The sequence below is a fragment of the Rattus norvegicus genome, chromosome 17 (assembly GCF_021556685.1).
Source record: "Rattus norvegicus strain SHRSP/BbbUtx chromosome 17, alternate assembly SHRSP_T2T, whole genome shotgun sequence".
NCBI classification, from domain to species: domain Eukaryota; kingdom Metazoa; phylum Chordata; class Mammalia; order Rodentia; family Muridae; genus Rattus; species Rattus norvegicus.
In genome coordinates this window covers 52,186,690-52,200,627 of record NC_141550.1, presented here as the reverse complement: position 1 = coordinate 52,200,627, position 13,938 = coordinate 52,186,690, and the positions used below count along the sequence as shown (strand labels likewise).

The following is a 13,938-nucleotide window of genomic DNA, read 5'->3' as shown; positions in this document are numbered from 1 at the left end:
TGAGAGACCAAACATGTAATAGCTTGGGATCTTTGCATCCTGATCTAGAGACTTGTGAGAAACTGCACTTCTGTTGGTTAGGGCCCCATGCTATGATAATTTTTAATAGAAATACTTAGAAAATAGCTCACAATGCAGCTTTTATAAGTGGCGGCACCAAGAACATTTCAGATATTCTGTTGTGACTGGAGTAATGACAGTCAAGTCACTTTCCTCCTCCTCATTAACACATTTCCTTACCTTGACACAGTAGTCGTTTTTATAGAGTTTTCAAGTCTGTTCAATTTAGTCATGAAAGGATGTGATAGGTAGAGCTGCCATTCATGTACTGCCATTAAGGTCACTGAGCAGGAAGTAAGGTGAACTACTACTGGGGTGGGGCTTCTGCTGAGTTTCCTTTAATTTCACCCACTCCTTTCCTGATCTATTCAATATTGTGCTCTAGATATTTAAGGAGTGATGAAAAGATATTTAAATGATGGCCTAGTACACCTTACAAGTCAAGTATCCCACTCTCTCTTCCCCAAACATGTGTGTGCATAGTAAAGCCAGGGTAATAACTTATAAACTCAATGGCCTAAGGGCAGCTGGTCACATTTTGCAGCTTATTGCAGTGGCAACTGTGAAGACTTCATGGTTAGCTTTTATGCAAGTTCTTAATACACATGGTTATAGACTCAAGTTAATTGGCCTAGCAGAAATTAATGGAAAAAATCATGCAAAAGATTCTTAATTACTTTTCTATCTTTTGCCTACAGGTTCAAAAAGTGTTTAATTTTACCTCTGACTTTATTTATTCTTTAAGTTCATGACTAGTGAAACTAGAAATTAGTCCAAAAATAGTAGATACAGTTACAAAAGAAATCTTCTTTGTTGTTTTCTGTTTCATGATCTTCCTTACATCCCCATAGATCAAGAACAATGATTTCCAATACCACTCACTCTGGCTTCTTGTCTGCCTTATATACTCTGCATTAATATTAGTATTTACCAAAAGAATATCTATACCATTAGAAAAATATTTATAAAAATATAACTGGGTTCTGTTTTTTCTTTAATGGCTTTCATTTATTTACATTTTAAATGTTATCTCATTTCCTAGTTTCCCGTCCAGAAACCTGCTATGCTACTCCCATCCCTGCTTCTAGATGGTGATCCCTCAACCACCCACCCATTCCATCCCACCTCCCCGCCCTGACATTCCCCTACACTGGAACATCAAGCCTTGACAGGATGAAGGGCATCTCCTCTCACTGATGCCCAACAAGGCCATCCTCTACTATATATGCGGATGGAGCCATAGGTCTGTTCCTGTGTTCTCTTGGGATGGTGGTTTAATGCCTGGGAGCTCTGTTGGGTCTGGTTGGCTGATATTGTTGTTCTTCTTATGGGGTTGCAAATGCCTTCAGTTCCTTTGGTCCTTTCTTTAAGTCCTCCACTGGGGACCCTGTTCTCAGTTCAATGGTTTGCTTCTAGCATCTGCGTCTGTATTTGTAAGGATCTTGCAGAGCCTCTCAGCTGACAGCTATATCAGACTCCTGTCAGCATGCACTTCTTGGCATCAGCAATATTGTCTGGGTTTAGTGGCTGTATGTATATGGGATAGATCCTCAGGTAGGGCAGTCTCTGGATGGCCATTCCTCCAGTCTTTGCTCCAAACTTTGTCCCCAGATCTCCTCCTATGAATATTTTGTTCCCTCTTTCAAATAAGGTCTGAAGCATCCATACTTTGGTCTTCCTTCTTCTTGAGCTTCATGTGGTTTGTGAATTGTATCTTGGGTATTCTGGGCTTTTGGGCTAATATCTGCTTATCAGTGAGTTGGGTTACCTCACTCAAAATGATATTTTCTAGTTCCATCCATTTGCTTAAGAATTTCATGAAGTCATTGTTTTTAATAGCTGAGTAGTATTCCATTGTGTAGATGTACCATATTTTCGGTATCCATTCCTCTTTTGAAGAACATCTGGGTTCTTTCTGACTTCTGCCTATTATAAATAAGGCCACTATGGACATAGTAGAGTATGTGTCCTGTAATGTTATGCTGGAACATATTTTGGGTACATGCCCAGGGGTGGTATATCTGGGTCCTCAGGTAGCACTATGTCCAATTTTCTGAGGAACCTCCAGACTGATTTCCAGAGTGTTTGTACCAGCTTGTAATCCCACTAACAATTGAGGAGTGTTCCTCTTTCTCCACATCCTTGCCAGCATCTGTGGTCACCTGAGGTTTGGATCTTAGCCATTCTGACTGATGTAAAGTGGAATCTCATAGTTGTTTTGATTTGCATTTCCCTAATGACTAAGGATGTTGAACATTTCTTTAGGTGCTTCTCATTCAAGATTCCTCAGTTAAGACTTCTTTGTTTAGCTCTGTACCCATTTTTTGTTAATAGGGTTATTTGATTCTCTGGAGTCTAACTTCTTGAGTTCTGTTTATATATTGGATATTAGCCCTCTATCAGATGTAGGATTGGTAAAGATCTTTTCCTAATCTGTTGGTTGTTGTTTTATCCTATTGACAGTGTCCTTTGCCTTACAGAAGTTTTGCAATTTTATGAGGTCCCATTTGTTGATTCCTGATCTTAGAGCCTAAGTAATTGGTGTTCTGTTCAGGAAATTTCCCCCAGTGCCCATGTGTTTGAGGCTCTTGCCCACTTTCTCTTCTGTTAGTTTCAGTGTATCTGGTTTTACGTGGAGATCCAAGATCACTTGGACTTGATTTTTGTATAAGACAATAACTGGTTCAATTTGCATTCTTATACATGCTGACCTCCAGTTGGACCACCAACACTTTTTAAAAATGATGTCTTTTTTCCACTGTATGGTTTTAGTTCCTTTGTCAAAGATCAAGTGACCATAGGTGTGTGGGTTTATTTCTGGGACTTCAATTCTATTCCATTGATCTACCTGTCTGTCTCTGTACTAATACCATGCAGTTTTTATCACTATTACTGTGCAATACAGCTTGAGGTTAGGGATGGAAATTTCCACATAAGTTCTTTTATTTTTGAGGATAGTTTTTGCTATCTTGAGCTTTTTGTTACTCCAAATGAATTTGCAATTTGCTCTAACTCTGTGAAGAGTTGACTGGGGATTTTTGATGACGATTGCATTGAATCTGTAGATTGCTTTCAGCAAGATGACCATTTTTATAATATTAATCCTGCTAATCCATGAGCATGAGAGATCTTGCCATCTTCTGTGATCTTCAGTTTCTTCAGAGACTTGAAGTTCTTCTCATACAGACCTTTCACTTGCTTGGTTAGAGTCACCCAAGGTATTTTATATAATTTGTGACTATTGTGAAGGGTGTTGTTTCCCTAATTTCTTTCTCAGCCTGTTTATCCTTTGAGTAGAAGAAGGCAACTGATTTGAGTTAATTTTATATCCATCCACATTGCTGAAGTTGTTTATCTGCTGTAGGTGTTCTCTAGTGGAACTTTTGGGGTCACTATCATGTCATCTGCAAATAGTGATGTTTAGACTTCTTTTTCAAATTGTATCCCTTTGACCTTTTTTGTTGTCTAATTGCTCTGGCTAGGACTTCAAGTATTATATTGAATAAGTAGGGAGAGAGTGGGCAGCCTTATATATTCCCTGATTTTAGTAGGATTGCTTCAAGTTTCTCTCCATTTAGTTTGATGTTGGCTACTGGTTTGTTGTATATTGCTTTTACTATGTTTAGGTCTGGCCTTGAATTCCTGATCTTTCCAAGACTTTTCTCATGAAGGGGTGTTGAATTTTGTGAAATGTTTTCTGAGCATCTAATGAATTGATCATGTGTTTTTTTTTCCTTTGAGTTTGTTTATATAGTTGATTCCATTAATGGATTTCCATAGATTGAACCATCCCTGAATTCCTGGGGTTCTGTTTTTAACAATGTTTTATGTGAACTTCACACATGACCCTGGAGTGTACATTGCTCCCATCCCTCTCATCATTCTTTCCATGTCCAATACCTCCTTTCCAAATTAATATCTCTTCTCTAATTATTAGTGTTACCAGAACTGACAACTCTGGATTGAACCATCTATGTGGGAGTTTGTCCCTAAGGGAAACTGATTCTCCCTCTCACATTACCCATGATCACATGCCGAGCATGCTTGTTGTTGTCATTATTATCATTATTATTATTATTATTTCTTCTTTATGTACATGGGTGTTTTGCCTGTATGAATGCTTGTATATATCTTGTGCACCTGGTGTCTGCAGAGTCCAGAAGTGGATGTCAGATCTTCTGTAAATGTGGTTACAGAAAATTGTGAGCTTCCATTTTGGTGATGTTAATCAAACCTGCGTCCTCTGGAGGAGCAGCTAGTAGTCTTAACCACTGAGCTATTTGTCCAGTCTTCAGACTATGGTTTTTAATGATGGCTTCTGTGCTATATAGTGCTCAATGTGAGGTGCAAGAAATATGACCGAGGTGTATCACTTCTTTTACGTTTGCAATGTTGTCATAAAGATTATTTTCGCTTCCTGAAGGTGCTTGTCGTGTATTAGAGTATTTTACCACAAGTGGATTCCAATATCATTACTTGTTAACCTTCTATTAGTTAAGCTACTGATTATGGCCTCATGAAGTCTCAATTACCCAATAATATAATATCATTTAAGTTTAACAATGATAAGCACTTTTTATTAACTTGCTTTTATTATTGAGTTTACTTTCCTGAACTCTTTCTTATAAATCATAGCTCGTTTTCAATTCGATTTATGACTTTGACCATTTTCAGAAGAGAAATGTCAGAAAAGGCCAAAAATTCTAAGGTTAATGATTGGAATTCCTGTAGACTCATACTGCATGAGATGATGGAGTTTAATTTTCTGAAATCACATTGTAAGTTTTGTCTTCTGAGGTGTTGTGTATCTGATATTACTGTGGGCATCAAAGAAAGGCCCTTTTCTAATTATGAGTTTGCAGATTATTATTTTATGGGGTTATTTTGTTTATTTACATTTCAAATGCTCTCCTCCTCCTGGTTACCCCACCATACCCCAAAAAGTCCCCACTCCTCCCTCCTGCCTTCATGAGGGTCCTCCCCAACCCACCCACTCACTCCTGCCCCACTACCCTATCATTCCCCTACTCTAGAGCATCAAGCCTTCACAGGTCCCAGGGCTTCCCCTCCCATTGATGCCAGACAAGGCCATCCTCTGCTACATATACAGCTGGAGCCACGGGTCCCTCCGTGTGTATTCTTTGGTTGGTGGTTCTCTGGGAGCTCTGGGAGGTCTGGTTGGTTGATATTGTAGTTCCTCCCATTGGTTTGCAAACTTCAACTCTTTCAGTCCTTCCCCCAACTCCTCCATTGGGGTTTCTGTGCTTAGTCCACTGTTTGGCTGCAACCATCTACATCTGCATCTTTGAGGCTCTAACAGAGTCTCTCAGGAGACATCTACATCAGATTCCTGTCAATGAGCACTTCCCGGCATCAGCAAATGTCTGGGTTTGGTGGTTGCACACAGATAGAATCCCAGGAGGTGTAGTCCCTGGACGGCCCCTCCCTCAGTGTCTGCTCCATCCCTTTTCCCTGCATTTCCATTAGACAGGAACAATTCTGGGTTGAAATTTTGTGAAGGTGGTAGGGGCACCATCCCTCAACCGGGGGCATGCCTAACCTCTAGATTTGGTCTTTACAGATTCCCTTTGTTGGGTATTTCAACTAATATCATCCCTGTTGGGTCCTCAGAGCCTCTTGCTTCTCTGACTTCTGGAAATTTCTGGTGACAAACCCCATTTTTCATCCACCATTGCTTCACATCTCTGTTCAATTTCCTGACCCTCTGTACGTCTTTCCCATCTCTTCGCACACCTAACCCTGCACACTTTTTTCCTCTCCCCCACCTTTATTCCTTCCAATTCTCAACCTCCTGTGACTATTTTGTTTCCTCCTCAAAGTAGGACTGAGGCACCCTTGATCTTTGATCTTCCTTTTTCTTGACTTGCAAGGTCTGTAACTTTTATCATGGATATTCCCAGCTTTTTTCCTAATATCCACTTGTCAGTGAGTACATACCATGTGGGTTCCTTTGTGATTGGGTTACCTCAGTTACGATGATATTTTCTAGTTCCATCCATTTGTCTTAGAATTTCATGAAATCATTGTTTTTTGATAGGTGAGTAGCACTCCATTGTTTAAATGTACCATATTTTCTGTCTCCATTCCTCTGTTGAGGAGCATGTGGGTTCTTTCCAGCTTCTGGCTATTATAAATAAGGCTGCTAGTAACATAGTGGTACATGTGTCCTTGTTACCTGTTGGAGCATCTTTGGGTTACATGTCTAGGAGTGGTATGGCTGGGACCTCACTTAGTACTATGTCCAATTTTCTGAGGAAACTCCAGACTGATTTCTAGAGTAGTTGTACCAGCTTGCTGTCCTACAAGCAATGGAAGAGTGTTCCTCCTTCTCCACATCCTCACCAGCATCTGCTGTCATCTGCATTTTTTGATCTTAGCCATTCTGATTGGTGTGAGGTGGAATCTCAGGTTTGTTTTGATTTGCATTTCCCTGATGACTAAGGATTCTGAACATGTCCTTACATGCTTCTCAGCCATTTGAGATTCCTCAGTTGAGAATTGTCTGTTTAGCTCTTTACCCCATTTGTAATAGGGTTGTTTGGTTCTCTTGAGTCTAATTTCTTGAGTTCTTTGTGTACTTTAGATATTAGCCCTCTATTGTATGTAGGGTTAGTAAAAATCTTTTCTCAATCTTGGGTTGCCTTTTTGTCTTTTTTGACAGTGTTTTTTTGTTTGCTTGCTTGCCTTACGGAAGTTTTCAATTTTATATGTTCCCATTTTTCGATTGTTGATCTTAGAGAATAGGCCATTGGTGTCTATTCAGGAAAATTTTCTCTGTGCTCAGGTACTCGAGGCTCTTCTTCACTTTCTCTTCCATTCAATTCTGCGTGTGTTGTTTTATGTGACAGTCCTTGATCCATGTGGATTTGAGCTTTGTACAAGGAGATAGGAATGGATTGATTTGCATTCTTCTACATGCTTACTGCCAGTTGAGCCAGCATCATTTGTTGAAAATGCTGTCTTTTTTCCCACTGGATATTTTTAGCTTTTTTGTCAAAGATCAAGTGACCATATGTATGTGGTTTTATTTCTGGGGATTTTCATGTCTGTTCCATTGATCCACTTGTCTGTTGCTGTACCATGCAATTTTTAATCACTATTTATTACTATTGCTGTATTGCTTGAGATCAGGTATGATGAATCCCCCAGAAGGTCTTTTATTGTTGAGAATAATTTCACCATCCTGAGTTTTTTGTTAATCCAAATGAATTTGAGAATTGCTCTTTATAACTCTATGACAAGTTGAGTTGGAATTTTGATGGAGATTGCAGTGAATCTACAGATCGCTTTTGGCAAGATGTCCATTTTAACTATATTAATCTTGCCAGTCCATGAGCATAGGAGGTCTTTCCAGATTCTAAATTCTTCATTGATTTCTTTCTTCAGGGATTTGAAGTTCTTGTCATACAGATTTTTCACTTGCTTGGTTAGAGTCACACCAAGATATTTTATGTTATTTGTGACTCTTGTGAAGGGTGTTGTTTCCCCAATTTCTTTCTCAGTCCTATTATCTTTTGTGTAGAGGAAGGCTACTGGTTTGTTAGAGTTAATTTTATATCCAGCCACTTTGCTGAAGGTGTTTGTGAGCTGTAGGAGCACTCTGGTAGAATTTTTGGGGTCATTTACATATAGTATCATATCTGCAGATAGTGTTATCTTGACTTCCTCCTTCCCAATTTGTATTCCTTTGATCTCCTTTTGTTGTCTAATTGTTCTGCCTGGAAATATGAATAACCTTGTTGTCTTCTTCCTGATTTTAATGGGATTGCTTTGAGTTTCTCTCCATTTAGTGTGATGTTGGCAATTGGTTTACAGTATATTGCTTTTATTATATTTAGGTATGAACTTTGAATTCCTGATTTTTCAAATACTTTCAACATGAATAAGTGTTGTATTTTGTCAAAGGCTTTTTCAGCATCTAGTTGAGATGATCATATATGTTTTTCCCCCTGCTCTGAGTTTGTTTATATAGAGGATTACATTGATAGATTTCCGTACATTGAGCCATCCGTGCCTTCCTAGAGTGAAGCCTACTTGTTCATGGTGGATTATCATTTTAATATATCTTGGATTCAGTTTAGAGAATTTTATTGATTTTTTTTTGCAAATTTCTCATTGATATTCTTGTTAAATATAAATAGAATTAAATTCTCAGTCTAACATACACAAAACAGAGTCTGACTGTTCTTTAAACATCTGGCCATCTTCTACCTTTCCCCATCTCCTCAATTCACTCCATTTCATCTTCACCTATCACATACATGCATTTTATCCCATCAACTTCATTCTGCAGGACCAATATACTTAGAATTCATTAAGTCTGTTTACAATTTTACAAACGTTACAGTATGTTGCTTTGATTACACATCCAAGGGTACTACACCTCATTCATTTTGTGTTATTACCAGAATATCCATCAAGATCCAGTAAAATGGTTTATTTCTCTTAAATGAGAGGGATATGGCTATTTAGTGGCTATTAGATTATGCACCCATCCTTATGTTAATGACTGATATTTTTTTTTCTTCTTTTTTCTTTTTTTTTTCCGGAGCTGGGGACCGAACCCAGGGCCTTGCGCTTGCTAGGCAAGCACTCTACCACTGAGCTAAATCCCCAACCCCATGACTAATATTTTTAACATAACTATATTTGTAATTTACTTATAAGATTATTCTAGGAATCAAAATGGTTTTCTAAAATTTGACATTTGCTGTTCTTAAATACTTCACATTTCAAACTCATAATATTTAGCAAGAAAAAGAGAGAGAGAGAAAGACCTAAACACATTATAAGAAGCCAAAGTATATTCAGAACTTCTCTGATGCTAGAAAGAGAATTACACTTCCAATGTGTGGATCTCAGCTGCAGTTAAGTGACAAGGCTTCAGAGTAAGTGCATCAGCTAAATCAACTGGAAAATGCTTTATCTTGTCAAATCAGAGAGTCTCTTGCTTCAAGGCTCTTACTTGAGATTTCTTCTTCTTTTAAATTAGGCAGAAATTCCCCAAGCCTACATGGTAATGTGGTCCTCAATTTTTGCTCCACCAGAAAAGCTTTAGATAGAGGTGATACAGTCTATGTTCTTTCATCAAAGGACACGTGGGAAGACAGCTTTGTACAGTCAACAAACAAATCTTGAGTGTCCAAAACAGTGCATGTATCATCTACTTGCTTGGCTACAGGACTCAATTCTATTTTGTGTTGTTCAAGGTTAGACAGGCGAGATTCTTTCCTGATTTTGTTAAGAGATTTCTTCAGAGCCTCATAACTACTAAGAAGAGACTGTAAATTGGAATCTAATTCTGGAATAGCTTGTCTTTTCCCCACACCATCTGGAAAAGCATCACTGTCTACATAAGTCTTTGGTTCCAGGTGAAAAGTGGTCTCTGAATTTGTAGAACTATTAAGACTTAGGTGACCAACTTCTTCTGGAAGAGTCTCATGTAATATGCCAATGCCACTCAACCTCTGGAAAGAATCCCATAGCAAAGTCTTATGCGTGGAAGGTTCACTGCAAGAAGCTTGTGAGTAGTCCAACAGTCGAACACAGTCCTCTTTACTTCTACCCATCACATCTATTCCACTGCCCACAGCAGGGGAGAATGCCTCCATTTGTCTAGTTTCTGAAAGCCTGGTGGCTGCACATTCTAAATCTTGCTTACAAATCATTTTCTTATTTATCAAGTCTGACTCATCTTCTGTTGGGGGTTCACTGATCTGACTGGTTACCAGATGTTTCTGAGGTACACTGGTAAGCTGATCTGGAACAGCTTTCTCTTCAGGCAAATAAGACCCATCAAAATCTGGGGAAAAAATAGCCATGCTAAATTCCCTCTGATTATGCAGTGTAGATGAAGACTCTGACGACACGTCTCCAGCTTTGGCATCCACTAGAATCCCATCTGAACTTCTGTTAACTTCAGTTTCGACAGCTTTTCTCCATGAGCTTCTAATATCAGCTACTCGTCCACCAGCTGATCTTGCTCTCTCTGGAATGGATCACTCTTTTTCTCCAGCAGAGACCCTCCGGATACACTACTCTGTGCATTCTTTGCAGTATCTGATAAAGGAGAGACTTCCAATTCAGAACCTGCTATTTTCTTATAAGGCACGTTTTTCTCTTTGGGAGTCCTCATATTTGGATCCTTCTCAAGTAGTGTGAAACTGTTTGTATCTGAGGACGAAGCACACTGTCAGCGCCATCACACACATTTCCTGGGGTATCCACTTCTCTTCTGCTACCATTTTCTTGTTTAACTTCTTTATGTAAATCTGGAAGTGACGCAGGATACTTAAAAAGTACACTCTTTGCATATACTTCCTCTGACACAGGATCAAACGAAAGGGGAGACATGGGAGGCAAAAGATCCACAGCTGAAGGCCCGCCTTTAATTAGACTGAAAGGAGACACACCAAGAAAGCCTTTCCACTTCGTATGCCATTTTTCTTCCTTTTCAACAGTAGAATGTCTTATTGCAGTGACGTTCTCTTTTATTTTATGCCTTTTGAATCTTCTCTTGTATATTACTCTTTTCATCACAGGGTCCCAGTCTTTTAATTTGGTTTTGTAGACCCATGCATTCTGATCTTGCGTTTCATACTTGCTTAACAATCAGATGCGCATTATCCTGGTATTTTTGGGTAACATAATGTTCTCTTTGCAAAACCTGTAAAAATCTGTTGCGTGCTACATGGCATCTGGCAAGGCACTTGTGCATATCTTGTGGCTTTGCATTAAATGTTTCTGCAAAATGTAGAGAATTGTTAGAGTTTGTTTTAATATATTTGATTGCAGCATATCTTGCAAAATGATACATCAGATGAATAAACTTAGGACCACCGGGAGACATAAGCAATGAGCCAACAACCTGAGGAAAACTACTCCCACATTCAGCAGAAATCTCTTTTAACCATTCACAGCAATGTTTCCGGAATTCCATGTCAAGTTTTTGGTCAAATGGAGGCCAGCAATCTCTGAAAACTTCTTTGGCAAGAGACTCATCCAGTGTTTTAAACAAAAAATAGGAAACTATATGAAAGGCATCACGGTTCAGTTTGTCAAACATGTCCCTTTAATCCCAGAACTCCGAACGCAGAGGCAGGCGGAGACTATAGAGTGAGTTCCAGGACACCCAGGGCTACACAGAGAGAGGGTGTTTGGGTTTTGTTTTTGTTTTTTTGTTTTTTTTTTTTTGTCTCAAAATACCAAAATAATAAGTGATGATGATAATAATGATGGGGATGATATAATAATGGAATCACTCTTTTAATTAAATTATAAGGAGAAAAAGGTGCTTGAAATCGGAAGTTCGGGTCTAAAGTACATGAGTATAAACAAGGTACTTCATTTTGTGATCACAACCATAATAATTTAAGTGGCAAAAGAAAGGTTATCGGCTTTTGATTTTTCATTCATTGTTTTGGCCAGCTGTAACATGCTTTAGTTCGGATTCCAAGTTTAAACCCACAGTCAACTGCTTATAAGACGTTTGCATATACAGTTCCCCGACGCCTCCCACCAACTACAGACCACAAAAGCAGGGAGGGTTAAGAGGGCCCGCCGTTTTGTCTCAACTGCAGGGCACTCCTCCCTACACTGGTGACGAACAGTCAGTCCCCCGCCTTGGGCTGGCGGCCTCTGAGTTTTGCCTCCACCGGGGACCGCGCCACCGCCTGGGTCTCCTTACTCTCTAAGGTGCGCGTAGGATACCATCTTCCCGCCGACCCTGACGCCGGAACTCGGATCCAAATCCAGCGCCTGCAGGTACATCCAGAGATGCTGCTTCTTGAAAGCGGAGTCCCGGGCGGAGCTCATGCTTTCCAAAGGCACGGCGACTCTGACGGAGGAAAACGAAGGCACCGAAACCGTGAGGACCCTTGGACCCCTCCTCCTACAGGCATCCCGAGGTGACGGCAACCCCTCTGCTGCAGCCGCCTGCTGCCTCCTCTCCAAGAGCCATCACACCACAAAAGGCCGAACGCGCCCAGAAAACCAGGGCAGTGACTGCAGCGATTTATTGAGTATTTTTACATTGATATTTTTAGGTGAAATTGATATGTAGTTCTCTTTTTTGAGGGTCTTTTTATGGATTAGATATCAGTGTAACTGTGGCTTCATAGAAATAATTGGGTAGTTTTCCTTCTGTTTCTATTTTATACAATAGTTTGAGAAGTATTGGAACTATTTCTTCTTTGAAGGTCTGATAGAATTCTGCACTAAAACCATCTGACCCTGGGCTTTTTTTGGTTGGGAGACTTCTAATGACTGCTTCTATTTCCTTTGGGGTTATGGAGCTGTTTAGATGGTTTATTTGATCCTGATTTAACTTTGGTACCTGGTATCTGTTTAGAAAATTGTCCATTTCATCCAGGTTTTCCAGTTTTGTTGAGTATAGACTTTTGTAATAGGATCTGAATATTTTTTTAATTTTCTCAGTTGTTTCTGATTTTGTTATTTTGGATACTGTCTCTGTGCCCTCTGGTTAGTCTGCTTATGTATCTTGTTGGTTTTTCTCAAAGAAACAACTCCTAAATTTGTTGATTCTTTGTATAGTTCTTTTTGTTTCTACTTGGTTGATTTCAGTGCTGAGTTTGATTATTTCCTGCCATCTACTCCTCTTGGGTGTATTTGCTTCTTGTTGTTCTAGAGCTTTCTGATGAGCTGTTAAGCTGTATGATATCTCCAATTTCTTTATGGAAGCACTCAGGGCTATTAGTTTTCCTCTTAACACTGCTTTCACTGTGTTCAACAATTTTGGGTATGTTGTGCCTTCATTTTCATCGCATCATAAAATGTTTTTTATTTCTTTGTTTTTTTTTTTTTCTCCCCTGACTAAGTTATATAAGATAGTTGTTTAACTTCCATGGGTTTAGCTTTCTGTTGTTTTTGTTGCTATTGAAGACCAACCTTAGTCCGTAGTGGTTCAGTTGGATACATGGGATTAATTCAATGTTCTTGTATCGGTTGATGTTTGTTTTGTGTCAGGGTATATGGTCAATTTTTAAGAATGTACAATGAGATGCTGAGATGAACGTATATCCTTTTGTTTTAGGGTGAAATGTCTTGTAGATATCAGTTAAATCCATTTGGTTCATAACTTCTTTTTAGTTTCTTTGTGTCTCTTAATTTCTTTTTCCATGATATGTTCATTGGTGAAAGTGTGATGTTGAATCTCCTACTATTATTGGGTGAAATTCTAATGACTGCTTCTATTTCCTTTGAGCTTCAGTAACATTTCTTTTACAAATGTGGATGCCCTGGCAATTGGGGCATAGATGTTCAGAACTGAGAGTTCATCCTGTTGGATTTTCCCTTTGATAAGTATGCAGTGTCTTTCCCCATCTTTTTTGATAACTTTTGGGTGAAAGTCTATTTTGTTGGATATTAGAATGGTTACTCCAGCTTGTTTCTTGGGACCATTTGCTTGGAATAGCTTTTGCAGCCTTTTACTCTGAGGTGCTGTTTGTCTTTGTCACTGAGGTGTGTTTCCTGTATGCAGAAAAATACTGGATCCTGTTTACCTATCCATTCTGTTAGCCTATGTCTTTTTATTGGGGGAATGTAGCCCATTGATGTTGAGAGATATTACAGTCCAATGATTGTCTGCTCCTGTTATTTTTGTTGTTAGAGATGGAATTATGTTTGTGTGTTTCTCTTCTTTTGGGTTTGTTGTGAGAAGATTGGCTTCTTGCCTTTCTTGTGTGTAGTTTCCCACCTTGTATTGTACTTTTCCTTCAATTATCCTCTGCAGGGATGGGTTATTTTAAAGATATTGTTTAAATTTAGTTTTGTCTTGGAATAGCTTGGTTTCTCCATCTATGGTAATTGTGAGTTTTTCTGGGTGAAAAGGCTGGGCTC

The 13,938-nt window shown here is 39.1% G+C and overlaps 1 protein-coding gene and 2 pseudogenes across 5 annotated transcripts in view; 1 reads left to right on the top strand and 2 right to left on the bottom strand.

The window, feature by feature from the left end:
• Amph (amphiphysin) overlaps positions 1–13,938 on the top strand; it is a 230,741-nt gene that overhangs the window by 118,024 nt on the left and 98,779 nt on the right.
• LOC148000184 (HAUS augmin-like complex subunit 6 pseudogene) lies at positions 8,904–10,522 on the bottom strand (annotated as a pseudogene).
• Positions 10,577–11,163, bottom strand: LOC148000183 (HAUS augmin-like complex subunit 6; annotated as a pseudogene).